The sequence below is a fragment of the Nannobrachium achirus genome (assembly GCF_963921795.1).
Source record: "Nannobrachium achirus genome assembly, chromosome: 15".
NCBI classification, from domain to species: Eukaryota; Metazoa; Chordata; class Actinopteri; order Myctophiformes; family Myctophidae; genus Nannobrachium; species Nannobrachium achirus.
Window position 1 is genome coordinate 41,374,467 of NC_137822.1, and position 4,870 is coordinate 41,379,336.

At 38.4% G+C, this 4,870-nt stretch overlaps 1 long non-coding RNA gene across 1 annotated transcript; it reads left to right on the forward strand.

Moving 5' to 3' along the window:
- Positions 1 to 412: 412 nt before the first annotated feature.
- LOC308299413 lies at positions 413 to 1,628 on the forward strand. The gene is made up of 3 exons (XR_013962768.1): positions 413 to 515; positions 934 to 1,029; positions 1,536 to 1,628. It is a non-coding gene; the product is annotated as an uncharacterized lncRNA (long non-coding RNA).
- Positions 1,629 to 4,870: the final 3,242 nt, after the last annotated feature.

A 4,870-nucleotide genomic window follows, 5' to 3' on the forward strand; every position in this document is an offset into this window, starting at 1 on the left:
ATGTAATGCACATTGTAAAGCGCTTTGGATAAAAGCGCTATATAAATGCACCATTTACCATTTATCAGCAGTAACAACTGAACTCATACTGTCAAACTAAATTAGTATATTTTTTCCTTTCCTTTCCTTTCCTTTGCTTTTCTTTCCTTTCCTTTCTTGTGATTTTAACTGTCATGAGTGAACACTAACGATCTTCTTTATTTATTCCGCCACTTTTTCTGGCATTCTATTCCATTCTTTGAGCTAGAATTGAGCTAGAGTTTTGCTTGTACTTTTCTTTTTTACAATCTTTTATCATTTTTGAGATTTTTGAAAAAAAGAAGAAAATAATCAGTTTCCCTGTCGATTCATCTTTTCTAGTTTGTTTTATTCAACCAACAACATGTAAATTAACTACACAAAGTGATTTTCAGAATTTGATCCTAAAGAGGTCACCAGGATTGTCACAGTCCTTGTGATTGTGCTGCTGCTGATTCTCCTCAGCCTGTGTGTGAGAAAAACACATGCCACTGTTTGTGAGTAACGTTATATTCATGTAATCTATTTAAGTTGTTGTAGTCATAGGATAATTATTCTCTTTTATATGAACTGTGTCAATAGGAGGCTTGAACATCATGTCAATAATGTGTGTGTGTGTGTGTGTGTGTGTGCGTGCGTGCGCGTGTGTGTGTGTGTGTGTGTGTGTGTGTGTGTGTCTGTCTGTCTGTCTGTCTGTCTGTCTGTCTGTCTGTCTGTCTGTCTGTCTGTCTGTCTGTCTGTCTGTCTGTCTGTCTGTCTGTCTGTCTGTGTGCACGTATGCGACATGTTGTGAAAACATTTTTATCCTATAATTATAATAATAATTATTATTATTAATACAGTAAAGCTGCATATAAAACAGTAAAATATATATATTTTTTCACCAGTAGTTTTCTAACTTGTGTTGTCATCTAGTAAGACAATCTTCACAAAAAGACCAAGGGGATGAAGGTGTTGAATATGAGGAGATTGGCATCACTGCAAATGAAATGAAAGTCTTGGATCAACTTGGTGAGTGATATTTAAATGAAATGAAACCTCTTATCCAGAGCTGCTTAAGAGTGAGATCAGAGTAAGCAGCATCAACACTAGTTAACAACGACAGGGTAAATAGTAATAGAAACTAGGATTCCAACAATATACCTCGCATCTGTCTAAACAACATGATATCTAAATAACTTTCTGTTAATTTTAATCTAGGATACCTGGTAAACAATGGAGCAGGAGTAGCTCAGGGGTAGAGTGGCCGGTAGAGCGGCTGGTAGAGCCAGGAGCCTGGGATCGAACTCGATCCCGGGCTCCCCTAAAGTTAATGTCGACGTGTTCGGGTTGGTGCTTGCATGGTTTCCTCTGCCATCGGTGTATGAATGTGTGTGAATAGGTGAATGTAATGCACAATCATTGTGAAGGCTTTGGATAAAAAGCACTATATAATTTAAACATTTACCATTTACAATGAACCATGCATCTGTCTAAACATCATGTTAACTAGTAAATACCATTCTGTACGTATGCAGCGGTCATAGCTGAATCATTAGAGAGCATGCCTGCAGAGCCGGAGAGCCCGGTTGTCCCAGGCCATGAATATGAGGAGATTGGCATCACTGCAAATGAAATGAAAGTCTTGCGTCAACTTGGTGAGTGATATTTACATTCTCATCACAGTGTGATAGTCTCACTATGACAAAGGGCACAACTCTGTAGGCCTATAAAACCACACCGTTGTGTTTATTATCTCATTATAGTCGACAAAATGTGCTTCAACCTCCAACTAAATCCTAGTCCTCTTTCATGTACAGTTTAACAGTTTACATGTTGACAGCTTACAGAATAGACATTTAGCAGACACTCTCATCCAGAGCTGCTTACAAGAGTGAAATCAGAGTAAGCAGTCACCTCACAGCAGCATAGTTAGTTATTTAGACACAGATAACAAGAAAGGGTAAATAGTCACATAAATAGTGCTGAGAGCAATGTAGTGTGTATTTTGTCATTTGAACTGGTAGGAGGATATGAGTAGCGATGTCTGTAATCCTGGTCTCTAAACTGCTTCCCCCTGGCCAGCCTGAAACTCCCCTGTGTCAGGTGATAAGAAGTGGCCGGCTCACTTGGACTGCGTTGAAGGAAGCATGAGCTCATTTCGGGGCTCTCCCCAGGTTGGCAGAGAAAGAGCAGGGCCCAGGATTACAGTTTAGGCAATTGGCACTGAAAAATGGGGTACAAAATCATGGAACATCAAGTTGTTTTTGTTTAGAGTTAGTGCTGCTACTGTATGTTCTTGTCATGTTGTTTAGAGTTCTAGTTCTACTGTGTTCTTGTCATGTTGTTTAGAGTTCTAGTTCTACTGTATGTTCTTGTCATGTTGTTTAGAGTTCTAGTTCTACTGTATGTTCTTGTCATGTTGTTTAGAGTTCTAGTTCTACTGTATGTTCTTGTCATGTTGTTTAGAGTTCTAGTTCTACTGTATGTTCTTGTCATGTTGAAAGCAGGATGGAGGTCAGAGAGGTCAGAGGTCACTGTGAACCCTGCAGGAAGTACTTCCTCCTTGTCTGATGATGTCATCCATGAGGAGGAAGTTACCGTGGTCCACAGCCCACAACCTCTCCACACCAACACTCAACATGCAGGAAAGTTGGAGCCACTGTTACTGTTGTCTTTATGAAAGCATTGATTGATTGAATATAGTTAAACACCCTGAGTAAAAGGAACACCCCAACTAAGTCCTTTTACTGTCTTGTTTACGTCGGAGTTCATTGCTATTCAATTCATGGACATAGCAAATAACACACAATGAAAAACATAGTCTCCCCATGCCTTTTGGCCTGGTGGAGACAATAATAACTAGTCCACACCCGGTGGAAGATATTAGCAGTGAGCACCCAAAGTATGTGCAGAGTTTGGCTTATGTGCTGTGCTCACACACAAACAGTATCCTGGGCATAGCATGTAAGCTAGCTCGGCAGCAGGAAAGGTCGACCTAAAACAAAGTCGAACTAATTGGCACGACCGCGCGTTTCCCAACGGGTCTGTTGCCTTAAGCTAGATGCAGAATAGACCAAAATCAAATCTTTGCTTCTGGGGGTCCCTGGAACAAAATATTTTGCGATGGGGCTGTGGCCAAATACATTCTGGGGGTCCTTGACATGACAAAGTTTGAGAAACAATGATAGCAACATACGTTTTTTTTTTCTTTTTTTTTTTTCAGAAAACTGTTAGGATTTGTAGAATGTGCTTATCAGTGGTTAAGGACCCCCAAAAATTTGTTTTTGGCCGCGGACCCCCATCTCAAAATATTTTGTTCCACGGATGGACCCCTATCGCAAAATATTTGGTTCCAGGGACCCCCCGAAGTAAAGATTAGATTTCGGTCTATTCTGCATCTAGCTTAAGGTCACAGACTCGTTGGGAAACGAGTTTGGGTCGAGTTTGTTTTAGGTTGACCTTTCCTGTATTCGCTAGCTCAACATGCAAAGTTGGAGCCACTGTTACTTTCATTTTTATGAAATCACACAATTAATAACAACAACAATAATAAAAGAGTGTGTGTGTGTGTGTGTGTGTGTGTGTGTGTGTGTGTGTGTGTGTGTGTGTGTGTGTGTGTGTGTGTGTGTGTGTGTGTGTGTGTGTGTGTGTGTGTGTGTGTGTGTGTGTGTGTGTACAGATGCAGTGATCTATGAGGTAGAGGATCCACAGCAGGTGTATGATGACGTGGACACCAACCCTGACATCACAGCTGAGCTCCAAGATGACGCCCAACCTGGAGACCCCATGGACGACCTTAGGATGAGACTATCATTCTTATTGGTGGTATTATTAGCGGCCTTAATCTTTTATTTTATTTTCATTTCTTTCCTGTTTATTTTCCCTTAGTTAACCTATCTACCACTATTTCCTTTAGAAAATAATGACATCAATAGTCCAGTTTTGAACAAAACAGCATAATGGCGTATAAGCATGACCTTCTATTCAGTAACAGTTGTGCTATGTCTGTATTTATTTAATTTGGTTTAACACTTTACAGACTGGCAGGTTCACAAAAAGTGACCTTATCCAACAACCAAGCTGTTTTAGACGTGTTTTCTTTAATGTTCTGAAAATGTGTAGTTAATTTTATTGCCACTGTATATACAATCTGTTCCATTGAGAAGCATTGTGATTGTTAAAAAAATAATAATAATAATAATCATACCAACAAGACTTTAGAGTGATTTTATAAGACGCACATTAGCTATTGTATGCTGGCACTTTGAAGATAGTGTATGCCTCCATGACATGACACAAATGTTTTTTTTTTTTTTTTGTAAATATTGTATATTTTTTAGGACATAATAATATGCATGGCATTAGGTTTTTGTATGTAAGTATGCTTCCATATACAAAGCCAGAGTGCAGTAACTGCATCTTTGGTGAAAAATGTAGTTAACTAATTGATGATGACTGTTTTATCTTTTGACAAAGTTTCTGTTCAGTTTTAGCAGAGTTAAAAATTGCAGTTTAGACAAAACCCAACTCAAAACCAAGGCTGACTGCAGTAACTTACTGTCTACTGCCATTGGTTTTAGATCTATGATCTGTAATCTATAATTATGAATACGATTGGTTTTCTACAAGCTGGTTTCTGATCAAATGTTACTAATTTAGAAAAGCAGAGACTGTCTTTTTTTTTTAATTCCTGATGAAAACGTATTTTTGTATAAAATTGTGTTGTGTTTGTATAGCAGTAATTCATCTATTTTCTTCTTCATGTTGGAGTTTATTTTCTAGTGTTACTATAATCCATGATGTATTCTTTATTATAGTTTGAAGTTTTTTGCAAGTTATTATTTTTAGCAGTAGTAGTAGTATAATTAGT